Below are 16,992 nucleotides of genomic sequence, written 5' to 3'. Positions count from 1 at the left end.
CTAATTTTTTTTTCTTTAGCTGAACCGAGTTAAATTAAATTAAATGTTGCAAGAGATGGCTGTGTTTGTGTGAATCGTAAGAAGTCAAAGGCCATGGCGGTAAAGCTCCACTTTACGGAGTTGTTCTTGGAATGGCTGCATACCGTGTGACAGCTCACAACTTAGAGCCCGGAGCCTGGTGCCAGCACAAAACCCAAACATTACAGAGTTCCTCCCAAGCCAGATGGTTATCAGTGCTTCTTGGAGCTTGGCATCTGGTAGCCAGAGCCAGCTTGGAGTCACCTTCCCTGCCCTGGTTCTGAGGAAGAGGCCCAGAGTAAGGCATGTCCTCAGAAAGGAGAGAAGCTGAGCCAAAACTGTAAAACAGACCCAGAGCCAGTGACAACAGCATGTTCCCAGCAGAGGGGCTTTAGCAAAGGGTGGCCGGAGAGCTGGCCAGGGGTCACTTCTTCATGTGTTTGTGTGTCTGTCAAATCTCCAAACTCTTGGCTCACCCTTCCCTGCCAGAGTTGCTCACGTGTCACCCTGTCCACTTGGGGCTCTGTATTCTCGCTAAGTCATAAAATCCTGGACTGAGGGCACCACTTGTCCTGGCACCCTGAACTCAGTCCAGAGCCTTGTCCTGTTCTCTGGGTTTCTGGTATCACCTGAAGCCCCCAGGGAAGCTTTTGCTTCTTTGAGCTGGATGTGTCGCAGAAGACCTGTGAAATCTCTGCTTCCCAGGACTTGCAGTCCAGGCTCCTCAGTGAATTTCCACAGCGTGGTCACTGCCAAGTCACACAGATCTGTCCAGGAGGGCAGGCCAGGGCTGTCTGCGGTGACAGCTCCAAAAGCAGCCTGAAGTCCCGGCCAGCCGGGCCTCTCCCATCCCAGGGTAGGCATAACTCCCACCTGCTCACACAGCTGAGCACGAGAGGCCGTGCATAGGATTGAGTTGATGCTGGAAGTGTAAACAAGTCATAAATTACTCCTAGTTCTCCTGCCCTGGGTCTTCAGTTATAGAAAAAAACGCATTCCCTGTAATTGGGCTTATTTGTAGAACAGAATGGTTAATCTTCTTTTATGACTATAAACTTCAGTGTTCTTCACCAAGCATTTCCTGAGCTTATATTTTTTTTTATCCAATAATGATGATAGAAGAGCTTATATTTTAAATCAAGTACTGTGGAAGCAAAAAGACAAGAGTTGACTGTGGCAGAGCCTTAATCAAAGATGAACAAGTTTGGGAAGTGGATGGCGTGATGTTTGCACAATAGTGTAACTGTACTCAGTGCCACCGCACTGGACACTTTAAGGTGGTTAAAGTGGCAGGTTTTCTTCAGTATCATTTACCACCATGAAGAATGATGGTTCTTCAGCACAATGGCTCTGGAAGGCTACAGTAGGTGGATCCTGAGTTTGAGGCCAGTATAGGCAACAGCAAGACCCTGCCTCAAAAGAAATAAAAGGAGAAAGAAAATACTAGGGCTCTTGAGCCCTTTTAAAGCCGAAGTTGTTTGGTGTATAACCCTCAGCAGAGTTTAAGCATGTGTGACTTACACTGGGACCTGGCCTTCCAGACTTCTTACATTTGACAAAGCAGGTTATTATCTCAGATTTCTCTTCTTATTGCCAACAGAGTCCAAGGCCCAAAAAGATATGAGGTCCTCCTCACTGCACTCACAAGGTGGCTTGTAGAGTTGTTGACTTCCATGGCAGAAAAAGAATCTTCAGGACCTGTCAATGAGAGGCATTTTGAAAAGTACACACAGAATACAGAGACAGATTATGCTCCAAGCTTAGGGGTTTTCTGTGGTCTTGGGCACGTCCTCAAGGTGAGCGGTGAGGGATGTGTATTGCTACTGTCTGTCAGGCCACCCATGTGGTGGGTGAGGTTGGGATGTATCGTTGCAGTGTCTGAGGTTCAGAGCCATGATGTACTTCCTGAAAGATGGAGTTCTGTGGGAGGAAGTGCAACTGACAGTGAGAAGCACAGGCCCAGTGCTGGCCTGATGACACTCACTTGTAATGTGCAGTTGGGAGGTTGAGGCAGAAGGATCACCATGAGCTCAAGGCCAGCCTGGGCTGCATAGTGAGTTCAAAGCCAGCCTGAACTACATAGCAAGAGCCTTTCTCAAAAAACGTGATTAAATGAATGAACGGATGAATGAATGAATGCATGCATAGACCCTGAGCTTCACTTTTAGGCTTCTTTTATCTCTGCGTCCCTTGAAATTTTTGGAGTGAGTTTCCTAGAAGAGAAAAAGGCATTGTTACTTTGAGTAATCTCTGTGTCCTGCCACTAGTTTTCCTTAAAAGTACAATTGCAAAATTACAAAGGTTTTTGTCACCTGTTCAGCTACTGTTACTTTTCATACTCTGTCTCACTGTCATGAGAGTAGTATCAAGGTTTCCTTGAAGCTACCAGGGATTGATCTTTGCAACTGGCATGAAGCAAGCCCCTCCTCTTGAGTCACGTAGCATCTCCTGAGCAGTGCCCATTGCATTGTTGGCCCCTGGTACTAGGGCTTGGGCGCGGGGGGGGGGGTGCTGGCCTGCCCTATGTCCTCACTCTCTGGGGGTGGGAGGAGGGCCTGCCCTGCTGGGTTGTGCCATAACTGTGGAGGGGGGCCATAGATGCTGTCCCTGGAGCCCTAGCGCCTTTGCAGTGGGCAGGAAAGTATAAAAACACAGCTGCCTGTGTCCTCCTTCTGCGAGCGCTCTTCTCTCTCTCTCTCTCTCTCTCTCTCTCTCTCTCTCTCTCTCTATCTATCTATCTCTATCTGTGCTGCCTGCCTGGGAGCTGGGATCCAGGACAGGATGCTCTGGTCCTGGAGCAGGAGCAGCCTGGAGCCCCCAGCAGCTGTGGGGACATAGGTGGCTTGGTATCCTTGGTGCTAGGTCTCAAAGCCTCATTTTCTCTCTCCTCAACCTGCCACCTTCCCCTGGGTATAGAATCTCCTCCTTGTTTCCTCTGACCCTTTGTCCCTCAACCTGGGCCAGCAGTGCAGGAGGCCCCTCATGCATTCAGCCCTGTGTCTTTAGTGCAGTGAGTTTCCTGCCCCTCCTGGTGCCAGGGAACTCGCTGGCCTCGCATCAGGCATTGCTGAGAGCTAGACCCCAGCCTGTGGTGACTAATGTGGGATTGATCTGCCTCCCTCACAGACAGCAGATAGTAGAGAGTGAGACCCTCTTAGTGCCCTGAGCCACAGGGTTTGCTGATGCTTTCCGTCCTGCTGTGGAGCCTCTTCCTTGAGGAAGACAGCACTTGGATGCAGTGGATGCTGAAACCAGTAGTGCCCAGTCTACTGATTTTTCCCCATCTACATTATACCCAGCACCGAGAGCAAGGGAGAGAACATCCTTCCTCCTCTAGAACTTCTGTCACCCTCTTTCCAGGCAGTACCCCAAAATACTTGCTATTCAGACCTTAAATGAGCTGTATCTGCCTCCATCCACCCTCATGCCCTCCTGTCCTATATAAGATCATTTCAAAATGTGAAATCAGGGCCGAGAGTGCAGTGCCTTCAGGGGTGGAACCCTTGCCTAGCATGCACGTGGCCCTGGGTCCCATCCTCAGCATTGAGGAGGGAAAAAAACCGTGGCTGTAGTAACAAAAAAGCAATAGTGGCAATTTTAGAAATGCTTCTCCTGCCCCTCCCTGTGTGCTAATACACCCACCCCTTGCCTCCATCCCCCAGAGCCAGCTCATGAGGAGGGAGGGAGCTGTCCTAACCCCTCTGCGCCAAGTCTGGAAGGGGGAGATGCCGCCTGGACACCATGGTCCTGTGTTTAGGGCACCCAGCCTCTCAGTTCCGTGCTTCCTGAAATGAACCAGAACGCACTTGCTTAGACCTGGTGCTTGCGTGCACAGATCCTATTCTCTTTCCCTCAAGGTTAAGTTTCCTTTCCCCTGATTGCTTTGAATTTCCTCTACCAGGTGAGGCTCCATCTGGAGAGTTGCCCCCACTGTGTTCCTTCGGCATGTTCTGAACTATCATAGGCAGACAGGATAGAGGGAGGGACACAGAAGTCCCATTGAACTTGTACTGCCCTACTCTGATTCTTATATTTAGAAGAGGAGCTTAATCTGTTTACCGTACAGTAAAGATATCTGCAAGGAGCTGTCATTATACTATACTAACATTGGAGCCTAACAGGAAATCAGAAGGCTCACAGATGTCATGTGCTTAATGTGAGTTTTCTCCCTGCCAGCCCTGCAGCCGATCAGGAGAGGCTCACAGTGAGCTCCAAAGAACCCACTAATGCATGGGTTTGCTCCCTAGGCTTCACCAGTCACAGTGTTCCCAGAGTTCTGAGAGGCAGGGGGGGGAGAGAGAGAGAGAGAGAGAGGAGGAGAGGAGGGGGCATGAATGAGCAAGCCCAAAAGAATGGGACAGGTTCTGTCACGACTGTGGAGATAGGGTGATACTGTCCTTTGGTACTGAGCGGAACTTGGTGTAAAGGTTTCTACAGACAGCATGGCACAAAGCACAGTTCATGGCCTGAAGGGAAGGAAAGGAGATATACCAGAAGGGTTAAGTCTTCAAAACTGTCTTGTCTGCATTTTTATCCATGGTTTAGATTAGTACAAAATGGCTCATCTAGCAAATTTCCAAGTGATACAAAGCAGGAAAGAGAACAAAACTCAGGACCCAAAGAGATTGACCCTCAAGAGCCCCTCGAGGTAGTGCAGCAGGCACAGAGGGTGTAGCTTTTAGGCCTTTGGCCATGGCCTGACTGCATTCACAGCCCAAGAGAAGAAACTGAGACACCCGCAAGGCCCTGGTGTATAAGGGGGAGCAGAGGGCTGCATCACTGCAGTGAAGGCCAGCAGCCACACGGCAGGCTCGCCGGCCATCCCCATACCTGGAGATGCTGAGGGATGTGGACAGCCGGCCTTGAGGACACAGTGTAAAGAACCTTCTTGAATAGAAAATGGGCAGTTGGGTGGAAGGAAAGCAAACCAAAGGACACAGGCTCAGTCCTGCTCAGCAGTCCATGTCCTGGTTCCATCCACAGCACCACAAAAAGAAGTAGGGAGGTTGGTTCCTCCCATGGAGGAAGGGCTGTTGGGAGGGGACGTTATCGCACTCTACTAAGAAAACACTTGCAGAGAAAGGGCTTGGCGCTGGAGGCCAAGTTAAACAGGATGCAGCCCTGGCTCCAAGTGCTCGCTGTGGTGCCCTCTTCACGCCAGGGTTTCAGTCACTTCCTATCCCTGAATAGGTTCCTGACCTGCAGGAGTGGTGGGAGGTGGAGCATGTTTGCACAAGCTCATTGAGGGAAGTGACCCTCAAGGTTCCCAAGGATAAGAGAAGGCTTCCCACCCTCCACCCCTTCCCCTCCCCAGAAGGCAGCCACAGCCCACCTGTCACAGGGGACTGTATTGGAGACTGCCTGGGGCCATGCACTTGGTGGCTCGGTGGGGCTGCTGAGGTCTCAGCTCTGTGACTGTCCAGTACCACCAGGGCATTAGGGGCTATCATGACACACGTTAGCAGGGAACATGGCTCCATCACACAGTGCTTACCTAGCGTGTGTAAGACCTTGGGTCCAATCCCCAGCACCGTAAAGAAGAAATAGCATAAATAACTAACTCCAGAGAATGCCCACATGGCTACTCATTTTGTAATCCTGTCAATCCTGGGATATTTTGTAACCCTGTTACTGTCACAAGCTCTAAATAGTCTCCTTTGATTCAAAGCCCATTTGAGTGAAGAATCATGAATTCTTTCTAAGCTAATTCTTTAGGCTGCATTTTGTTACTCGTTCTGGGCTAGAAAAGAGAAGTGTAAAGCTCTTATATTTGACCTCATAATAAAGTGGGCAACAGTCCGTAGGTCTTTCCTAACGTCATCTCTGGTGTCATCCCTGACAAAACTCCTACTGTGTTTCTTGCCTTCATAATTCTTTCAGTTTCTAAATACATAATCCTGAGTTTCCCTGACTTCCCCCTCTACCTCCTTGCCCTTATTCCATTTTAATACAAGTTGCACAGAGCCTGTTAATATGAGATACAAAGCAGATCATTTGGTTGTTTGTATTTTAGATATAGGGACGGCTGTAAGTTTAGAGGCAACCTTGATACCCAAAAGCTGCCATCATGTTTGCTTACTGCTGTCAGAGGAGCAGTGGTCTACAGGAGCCCAGATTATAATCATTTAATACTTGTATCAGCACAGCCCTGTGCTGATATAAACGAATATCCTGGCACGCACTGTGACAACCGCAGCCTTGGCTGGCCTAGCAGAACACAGAAAGTTCCAACCTGATTCATCAGGCAGATGCGAGCCCACACTGGACACTGCATGCTTCCTTGTGTCTTGGGCTGCAGAGCCCTCAATTTAAGAGTTTTTTCACTATATTTTTCTCTTATTCTATGCCACTCCAGCTTTTAATACCTTCTTGGAACCAAGGCTGTGGTCCCAAAATAGAACTTCCACAAATGTGAGTCCACTGCACCACTAGAGAAAACCAGGAAGCTGCAATGTGGGTGGCATGATCCAGGGTAGTGCTCCTTTCTAAGGAGCCAGAGCTGTGGCTGTGTGGCCTGACGCCCAGTGGGCAGTGCTGCCCCTGGAGGAGGGGTCGATGCCCGCCTGTCAGAACAGCCTTCCTCACTGCAGGTGAGCTCCCAGCCTCTGTGTCTGGTGCTTAACCCTCCAGCGCCTCGGCTCCCCTCCAGGGCTAATCTCCCACTGCACTGGTTGGTACCAAGTCGCCTCTGTGACCAGACACCTTTCCACTACCCCTGGATTAAAGATCCAACTCTTCATTGGTCCCCAAGGGCCACCAGGTCTAGGAGGTCTGCAGAATACTGTACTTTTCAGTGATTCAGGGGAAAAAGTAAGCACATTTTAAGAAAAATGTAACAAAATGTTGCCAATTCACATAAAGTCCTCATTCAAGTTTTCTCCCAATGTAAAATTTTTCAAATGATACACAGAAAATATTACTACAAAAAATCCAGGCACGGAGCATGTGGAGTACACTTTTATAAGTTGTGTGTGCGCGTGTATGTGTGTGTGTGCGCACACGTGCTAGTGTGTGCTCATGCTGGGCGGACTGACTAGAGATGAGGCCCTGGACACGGAGGACGGCAGCTGCCATGGAATTGGGTGGCCGAGGACCAGGAATTGGAGGAAAGCGGCTTCTGATCTTCTGCTGCGTGCTCCTGCTTTCATCTGTGAAAGACGCAGCTGGTTCTTAGCCAGATGTGATGGTGCACACCTGTAATCCCAGCACTTGAGGACTGAGGCAGGAGGAGTCCCATGAGTTTGAGATAAGCTTGGGTTACATAGTGAGTTCAAGACCAGCCGGAATTACCGAATGAGTCCCTGTCTCAAAAACAAACAAACAAACAAAAAAAAAACTGGTTCTTAAAATAATCTCTGCTTGGCAGGGGATTTAGCTTAGTGATGTAAGCGCCTGCCTGGCAAGCACAAGTTCGTGAGTTTGATCCCCCGTACACCAAAAAAACCCAACAAGATCTCTGTTCTTTCTGTGTTGTTTCACTGTCTGCTGCACTAGGGTAAATGTGGTGATGCTTGACCCAAGGACCACTTGCAGAGCCTTTTCTCAGGCCCGTGGCTCCTCAGCACCTCTGCTGGGCCACCTCATGCATTCTCTGCACCCCACCCTGCACAGAAAAGCCCTGCCTCTGCCTCTGCTCCACGAGGGCGTTTTTACAGCTGGATGAAGGAGGTGGGCACATGGGATGGACTTCGGGAGAAAAAGGTGTGTTTTCTCCATGACTCAGACCCGTGGGAGACCATTTCTATGCAGGACTTCTAATAAATAACTTGTCTACTCTGAGTCCTGATGTTGAGGTTAGAATTCAGGGAAAGAGGCTTGTGTCCCTGAAGGTGTCTTCCAGGGACGAGTGCCAGAAGCAGTGGCCCCCTCGGGTGTAGCTCAGGGCCGGGAAGTTGCAGGGGGAAGAGACTGCAAGGGTGAAGATGCAGATCTTACACCTGACAGGTGAAGACACTGATGCCAGACGAGTCACACGGCCAGTGGCCACCTGTCCCCTGGGCCATGGGACCTGTGGAGATTCTGGGCTTCTTGACAGCACAGAGGCAGTGAGTCTGTTTGCTGATTCACAGAAGAAAAGGGTACATGCCGGTGAGAGGGGGCCGCTGGGGATGATAAGGATCTCGGATCTACTGGGAGCCATGTTTGTGGGTGCAAGGCCTGACCTGGAAGCCAGGCACTCTTGCCAGAGGAAGACTGGTAAGCACATGGGGCCTACAGGGCACTCTATGCCCTCGGGGCATTAAAGCACCAAATAGTAAAACCTGACACACAACTTTGTCCTGACTTCTAACTGCACTGTGCAATACTTCAGCCATACAACAGCCTTGGTCCAACAAAAACCACGTGTATCATTCAAGCAAGGACATGCGAGATATTCAGAGAAAACCCTGGCGAGACCCCCCAGGCACATCCCCTCCACACTTTGGTGCTTAGTGTAGCTGTGTAAGTCGTGCTACCCTTGCTACCTCTGTGGTGTCTCTGGATGATCCACTGTCTTCTTCCCGCAGTCTAAACTACACATAGAGCTCAAGCTGCACAAATCTGCCTAACTTCCTTTTTGCAGGCAAGGATGGTTTTTAAACTTACATTTTAACTGATCCATAAAAACATAAGGATGGTCCCAATGTGTGAGGTACCATATATTATTTCATTAAGTGAATGCATTATGTTGTGTTTAAAGCAGCTTAAACACATTCATCTCTGTGTATTTATCATTACTGTATGGTGAAGACTTTCAAACTCCTTCCCTGTAGCTTTTTGCAACATACAGTGCATTCTTTTTCCCTGTGGTTTCCCCCAAGCTTCTCAGCCCTCTGTAACTGTAACTTAGTCCCCTACCAGCCTTTCTTCATCCCCACTGTCTGGAAACTACATTCTGCTGTCAACTTCTGTATAATCCACTTTTCTATATTCTACATGCGAATGAGACCACGCACAACTTCTTTTTCGGTGACTGGCTTGTTTTACTTAGCATAGGGGTCTCTAGTTCTAGCCATGTTCTCATAAGTGGCAGGATCTCTTGTTATGACTGGTAGTATCCACTACGTACATGTGCCTCCCTTTCCTTTCTCATCCATCAGTTGATGGGCACTTTAGTGGCTGTGAACAGTCCTGCAGTGAGCAAGGAAGCATGGATGGCTCTTCCACATAGCAGCTTCTTCCTCCTTTGGATGTGTACGTGGAAGTGGAATTATTGGCTCATGTGGTACTTTTGTTATTACCATTTTATGGAGCTTCCATATTGTTTTCATAACAACTGTTCTAGGTTACTTTCCATCAACAATGTGTAAAGGTTTTCTTTTTTCCATAGCCTTATCAGCACTTACGTTTTTTGTCTTACTAGAGTGAGGTGATAGCTCACTGTGATTTTGATTTGCATTTCCCTGATGATTAATGGTGTTGAGTCTTTTTTCATGTTCCCTTTGGCCATCTGTATGTCTTCCTTACTTAAATTTGTCGCTGTTTTTAACTGCATTATTGTGGAGTTAAGTTTTTGGAGTTCATTACATAGTCTGTAAATCAACCTGTTATCAGACATTATATACATTGCAAATATTTTCTACCATTCCGTAGGCTGTCTCTGCACTCTGCACTTTTTACGTTGATGTAAACTCATTTACCTATTTTGCTTTCTTCCCCTGTGCTTTTGGGATCTCGTCCAAAAAGTCTTTGCCCATCCCAGTGTCACAAGCATTTCCTTTATGTTTTCTTCAAGTAGTTGCATAGTATCAGATCTCACATTTTATTTTAGCCTTTATGCACTTGGAGTTGATTTTTGTAATTGGTGAGAGTTATAGGTCTAGTTTCATTTTCATGTATGGATATTCAGTATTTCCAGAGCAGCAGATGTTTTCTTCCATAGGTGTTCTTCCTTCAAGTAGGTGTTCTTGCCACTTGTGTCAAAAATCAGTTGGCTGTGGCTGTTTTGGTTTACTTCTGGGTTCTCTATTGTTTGGGGTTTCTTTTGAGACGGTGCACTCCCCGTGCAGTTCAGGATGGCCTTGAGCTCCATTTGTAGCCCAGGCTGCTCTTGAAATGCAGTGATCCTCCTGCCTCAGCCTCCCAAATGCCGAGATCACAGGCGTGTGCCAACACACATGGCTTGGGTTCTCTATTCTTCATAGGCATGTACATGGGATTGCTTCAAATCTGTGAGTTGCTTTGAGTAGTGTGGACCTTTATGTCAGTGTCAGTTCTACCATTCAATGAACATAATGTCTTTCCACTGTTTATGTCCTCCTCGACTTACTTCATCAGTGTTTTGTCATTTTCATTGTGGAGATGTTTCACTAGGGTGTATTTTTGGGGTTCACTTACATTGCTGCATATAGCTCTAATTTAGCCATTTTTACCACAGCATGGTATTGTATTGTATTTATGTTTGAACCCATCCGTTTTTCTGTTGAAAGGCATCTCAGTCCTTTCCAAGCTCCCAAAGCTGTCAACAGTGCTCAGCCCATCTCAGCACCAGCTCCCCAGCCCTGACACCTACGGCCTGCAGCCTGCAATGCCCTTTCCGCCCCATCCCCTGCGCCCTTCTCGGAACTCTGCATGGGCCAACAGATGGCCCTCTTTCTGCTTCAGCAGTTTGTGGCCCACAGAAATCTGAGTACTTACCTGAGAGACGGCATACTGATTTACTTCAGGGTTTTTAATTGGTAGAGTGATACAATCAGGTTGCCTGCAACTGTGTCTTATTGTTTTAGTTTGATTTTCTCCAAAATAAGAATTTCAAGGATTTAACCTTAAAAATCTCTTATGGCTGAAATTCCTTTTTTTTTTTTTTTTTTGTCTTTTTGAGACAGGGTGTCGCTATGCAGTTCAGGCTGGCCTTGAGCTCAATTTGTTGCCCAGGCTGGTCTTGGACTTGCAGTGGTCCTCCTGCCTCAGCCTCCTGAGTGCTGGGATTACAGGTGTGAGCCACCACACTTGGCAAGGCTGAAATTTCTTAGGGAGAAGAAAAACTGCTTTGGGGAAAGCAGGCCCTTTCTTTACTCAGTACCCTGCTGTCCTCCTGGCAGGCCATGCTCGACAAGGCTGCCAATGCAGGCTGTGTGTGTCTCTTGGCTGAGTCTTGCCAGACACAGGCCAGACCAGGAGGCAGCTGGGCCCTGGGAGATGAAATGGGATTTCTTCCTCCCGGATCTCATATATCACATGTGTCGGTCACCTTTCTGGTACGGTAACAAAATACTCGAGGTAATTAACTTATGAAAAGTTTCTTTTTTCTCACAGCTTTGGCAGCTCCAGTCATGGTCATTTGGCCCTGATGCTTTGGGCCTGTGGCAGAGCAATGTGGCTCACATGAGCCAAGGGATAGAGAGAGAGGAAGAGCAAAAGGCCGGCTTCCCATAACTCCCTTCCAGGCCACCACTCCCACTTTACAACTTTACCAAGTAGAGGATCCTTTTGATATCTATCAAGAGATTGTAGGACTTTTTTTTTTTGAGACAAGGACTCACTATGTAGTTTGGGACCTGGCCTTGAAATCACCATGGAGATCCTCCTGCCTAAGCCTCTTAAATGCTGGAATTACAGGCACACACCTCCATGCCCAGAAAGTAGGAGTTTTAATAGAGAAGATAAACAAAGAGAACAGCGGGCTTAAAGATCTAGATCTTGCCTCTTTCAGGTAACTGGAGGGTGGGGTATGTGCAGAGATGGTGCTAAAAGAGGTCATTGGGACTGGTGACCGGGAGCATGTATGGCTTGCCTGCCAAAGCCTTATGTGGTCATAGGTGCAGCTCTTCAGAGGTGGCTGGATCTAGAGTGTGTGATGCTGGTAGCAAAGGTGTGTGATTACTATATTAGTCCACTGATTGGTTTGGCATTGTTTGGGGAATGGAAACTGTCAAGGCCCTCCCCAGGTGTGAGTGCTACTGCCCTAAGAGAGTACAGCCTGAATCGAATATAAGGGACAGAAGAGGGCTGCTGTCATGGCTTGCTGCTTTCGCTGTCTTTTGGCCACCATGAACTGTGTCTCCATGGTGCTCCTCTGTCATCCTGCCTTACAGCCAGCCAGTGGGCTAAAACCTCTACAAACTATAAGCCAAATAAGCCTTTCCTTCTTTAAGTTTGAATGTCAGGTATTTTGTCTAAAATAGAGCATTTAGGATGGGTTATATCCTGAAGACGTAGGGAACCAGAGAATCATGTTAGGCTGAGGAGAGACACAGAGGGATTGTGAGAAAGATGCCTTGGTGGCAGGGAAAGTTCTGTGGATAGACAGGAGGTGGGTAGGGGTTCTTGGAGGTGGAGGAAGGGGATGACTCTAGAGGTCGCCTTGGTTGGGAGTAAGCAGACACAGTATGGCAGGCAGAGGCAGCCTGTTTCTAGTGCTTTGTCTGCCTTGGTCAGAGCAAGAGAAATAGCAGTGTTTGAACTGATACTTAGGACTAGGGAAACAAAATGCTGTGTACTAAGGAGATGATGATACCTATAACTAAATAAACACAAGTATTTAAGGCATATGAAGGACTTCAACATCAATGAAAGATGTGATAGAGCCATTGCATGTGTCTCAGCTTCCTTGTATGGATTTCAGCAATGCTCGCCAAAAGTCAGGATGAGGGACCTCGGGCTTGTCTCCTGGTGCCTAGGAGACCTGTGTGAGCCACTTGACCTTTTCAGGCTCCTTCCATCCTAAATCAGTATTCTCCTGTCACCCAGGACCTTTGCAGACCCAGCATCTCACAGGCTGCTTAGGCCTGTTCTGTGGAGCATGAGCTTCTGGATAATACTCAGCTTTTCTAACCCAGCAAAGGGACCTGGGTACTGAGTTTGCAAACCACTTCCCAGTTATATGACCCATCTCTCACTCTGAGATGCTGAGCACGAGTTTGGCTACATTTCTCCTAGACTTCCTGCGAGAAATAGCTTTTCTAAGATCTGAGCAGATACTTTTTTGTACTGGAAAAAAATAAACCATCAAAATGAAAATGTTGTAGCCAAAGAATATAGGACCAGGTCAGGCAGGCAAGAAAAAGAAATGTGGGGTCTTCATACTGAAGAGGAGAACAAGCTACCATGACGCACAAAGGAATACTGGTAAAGTCAGGAAGGTTGCAGGATGTAAGACTAATACACAGAATCCATTATTTTTTGATAGATCTGCAGTGATCTAAGAATAAAACTTAAAAAATCAGTTCCAAGGGCAGGGGATTTAGCTCAGTGGCATAAGCACCTGCCTGGTAAGCATGCAGTCGTGAGTTCAATCCCCGGTCGGTACCAAATTAAAAAAAAAAAGTTCCATATACAGTAGCATCAAAAAGAATAAAATACTGAAGAATAAATGTAACCAAGAAGACATAAGATTTTTGTATTGAAAACTACATACCACTGAAAGAAATTTACAGGGAGCATAAACAGAAGAAGATGTACGATGTCCTGGGTTGGAGGGGAAGAGGCTGAGGAGAGGCATAAAAAGGTGCTGTGATGTACACCGACTCTGCATGGGGAGTGGAAGCAGTGCTGCAAACGTGTGCTAATGTAAATAAAAACTGGCAAAATACCTTAAATTGTTTTTGGAAGTTCTGGAATTTTTTTCATTAATTCTAAATCCCAATTGTAATTTTACCTCTTTCCATCGAGTTTTCCTTTTTCTCTTTTTGACAGATCAGGTATAGTTAGCATGAAATCTTTGTGTTCTGAATCAAGCACCCAGGCCATCTCTGCTCATCTTCAGGTCACTGTCACTGCAGAAGCTCTGTGACTGTTGGTCACTTTTGCAGTGCTTACTGTGCACCATGCATTGGACAGGTGGAGGACAGAGGCCTTGGGTTGCACAGCAGTGTTCTGTCTTGTAATGACTAGCGGCTGAGCTTTGGGCGACTGCTTTGGCTCTCATCAAGCCTGGGGAGCCTCGTCAGGTGTATCTGTTTCAATATCCCTGTGTCCCTGAAGTGTGACTGAAGGTATTAGGGTGGCCTTTCCGGAGGCTTGGCTAAATGTTTTTGTGGCGTGCCCCATGTTACAGTGCTGCGTGGTACCCGCTGTCTCCATACTGCCACACTTTCTTGGCAGGTATTTTTCTCCCAGGCTTGTAGGTGCCTCACCCCTCATTCTGCAAACCCTCATTCTGGAAACTAAAGGACCCTCGGGCCATTTGCTGTGGAGACTTCTAGATAGCACTCACCCCACTTCACTCCACTTCACTTCCTGTGATGGTTTCTCTTAGCACCTGGTCATGATGACTTTATGTATTTTGTACAGCTTTTTTTGTTTGTTTGCTTGCTTTTTGTTTTGGTTTTGTTTTTTGTCTGTGGCAGGAAGGTAAGAGTAATAGATCTACTGGAAGTTCACATCTCACTGTCTTGATCTCCATGACATTTCTGTGGGAATCCTTTTTTAGAAAGAGGTTGAGGCAGAATCTCACTGTGTAGCCCAGGCTGGCCTTAAACTCAAGGCAATCCTGCCTCAGCCTCCTGAAGTGAACTCAAAGACAGTGAGAGGAGGAACAACAGCAACAGAAAAGTTGGAGTTCAAAAGATGGACAATGAGAAAGTGAAATTCTAGACCAGACAGCAGAGACAGCAGGCATCTTCCACAAAGCCCTTCACAACTCGTTAGTTGAGGACCCTCCATGCATTGCAAAGGGAAGCATGAACCTGGCCTCAGACCCCAAGGAGCAACCTCAGGAGCAGCTGTGGCACCTGTCTTAAAACCCATTCCATGAGAAGGCACCAGTCCCCATTCTCACTGGTCACTGGTCATTGGAATGAGTGGACACCATTCTTCCTAGGAACGGCCGAATTTTCACAAGAAGTAAAACTTAGGAGCAAAGGATTAAACTCTCATGGCTGCCGTGGCAAGAGTCATCTAGAGGAATGGCTCTGTTTGCCAAGATATGCTATGTATAGGACCAGGTGGACCAGGAAAACAGGGTCAGATCAGGGCTGATCCTCAACACCAGATAAATTCCACCACAAGGAAGAGGAAAGAGCTGTGTCCTAACAGAGCATACAATAAAGCTCAACATGCCAATCAAAACATTCTTGTATTCAAGATGTTGCTAAAATAGAAAGAGAACCATTTTTTTATCTCAGTGGTAAGGATACCCAAGGCCTACATCTTGGGAAATATTACAGGATAATAAGTGTACAATGGAGACAGAGTAATCTTAGAATATTATAGAATGGAAATGATCCATACATTTTCTCTCTTAAAATGAATATCCAGAGCTGGATGCGGTAGTATAGGCTTGTAATCCCAGCACATTTGAGGCTCAAGACAGGAGCATGGTGAGGTCCCCACTCCATGCTTCAGCCATGCACAGTACTGGGGCTTCAGAACTTACCCCACCAGGTTCCCAGGACACAGTACACAGGGCTGGAATGCCCTCCAGGGGACAGGGAACCCCAGGCCAGCCCAGAAGGAGGCACCACAGCCTCTTTGTGGCACTGCCACTTGGCCCTGCAGAGAAGGCGCTGGAGACTCAGCTGTTCCTCCTCCTTGGCAGGAGCAGAAACTAACTCACCAGGAAAACGCCACTCTGATGCAAATGAGACAGACCACGAAAGGAGTGGAAGAGACATAGATTCCAAAAAAACTGTGCCATCTCCATGTCTTTAAGAAAGTGAAGGCATCATGTCCTGAGAGCAGTGTGCTTCTTAAAAGGGTATCCTGCAGAGAGATCAGATGATGAACCTCAGAATGTTTTAGAAACCAGAGCAAAAAGACAAAGAAATGAAATATTGGGGAGGAAAATTAAGCAAATTAGTGGACCAAACCAGGAGTACGGCATCCAAACATAGTTTGTAGGAAGAAAAACAAGGAAACCAGGCCAAGGAAAATAAGGGGTTAAAGAACAGCTCCCAGAGTTGAGAGGCCCCCAAGTCCTAGCCTGAGGAGTCCACCAGTTACCTCAGTCAGTGAATGGAAATCAACCAGCATTAGGGCTCCTCAGGTTGACTTTCAGAACTGGAACAGAGACAGCTAAAAGAAAAAAGTAGGTCATATACCAAGAATCAAAAATGACGCATGATTTGAAGGCAACCACGATGACACATGCCTCTAATCCTAGCTCCTTAGGAGCTGAGGCAGGAGGGTCACTTGAGCCCAGGAATTTGCAGTTTGGACAGCATAGCAAAATCCTTCCTCGCAACAAACCAAAAGGAAAAAAAAATTTTTTTTTACTAAAACTGAACATTGTTCACTAGACGTGGTGGTACAGGCCTGTAATCCCAGCTCCTCAGAAGGCTGAGCAGTGAGAAGATTGCAAATCTGAGGCCAGCTTGGGCAACTGAGCAAGAGCCCGTTTTGAAATTAATTAAAAATACAAAAGGGCCATGGACCTAGCTCAGCACTTTCTGGATCTGGTCCTAGGCAGAGATAGAGGAGGGCAGACGAGAGCAGAGAGAACTTGCTTAGGTGTCTGAATAACTGCCTCACAGAGGAGGAACAGTGAGCCCTGACCAGCAAGAGATTGATCTGTAATTCTCAGTGTAGCCAGACTACGATTGGTAGATGAAGAGAGTAAGGGTATTTTCAGACACGGGGTTCATAAGCTTCTGCTTGTGATCTTCTCTTCAAACCACCAAAGGACAAGCTCCAGAGAATCAGGATGCTGCTGGCCGGCACAAAACTCATGGTCCTGCCCTGGAGAACAGCGGAGGGAGCTGTCTGGCTGATCAGACTCTGAGGCACTGGGGCGAGGCAGGGCGGAGCCTGGACCTGGCCAATGTGGTAAGGAGGAAGGTGCTGAATAGCTGGCGTGTATGAACAGGTAGACCAAGGCAGGCTTTGGGATTGCATTGTCAGTGAGACCAGAGAAACAAAAACAGCAGCAAATAAAGGCAGTTTAATGTCAGGGAAAACAGTAAAGCACAAGAAAAAAAGTGAGTCAGATGTGGTGGTGCTTACCTATGATCTCAGCACTCAGGAGCTGAGGCAGGGGGATCCCTATGAGTTTGAGGCCAGCCTGCACCACACAGTGAGACCCCTGTCTACAAATAACCAAAAAAAGAAGAAAAACAA

General features: G+C 47.4%; 1 protein-coding gene across 9 annotated transcripts in view; it reads left to right on the top strand.

The window, feature by feature from the left end:
• Positions 1–16,992, top strand: part of Atg7 (autophagy related 7) — a 298,368-nt gene that overhangs the window by 253,088 nt on the left and 28,288 nt on the right. For 6 of the 9 annotated variants that reach the window (XM_063237996.1, XM_063237992.1, XM_063237990.1 and 3 more), the window contains one exon: positions 1–16,992. This exon is cut by the window's left edge and continues 15,059 nt beyond it. The exons of the other annotated variants lie outside the window; for them this stretch is intronic. The gene's annotated coding sequence lies outside the window, so the exon portion shown is untranslated. 9 annotated transcript variants of the gene reach the window in all.

This window comes from Cavia porcellus, unplaced genomic scaffold (assembly GCF_034190915.1).
Source record: "Cavia porcellus strain 051 isolate PalLab524CR breed Dunkin Hartley unplaced genomic scaffold, mCavPor4.1 scaffold_27, whole genome shotgun sequence".
NCBI classification, from domain to species: Eukaryota; Metazoa; Chordata; class Mammalia; order Rodentia; family Caviidae; genus Cavia; species Cavia porcellus.
The sequence above is the reverse complement of the archived record's forward strand: the minus strand, read 5'-3'. Positions and strand labels throughout refer to the sequence as shown.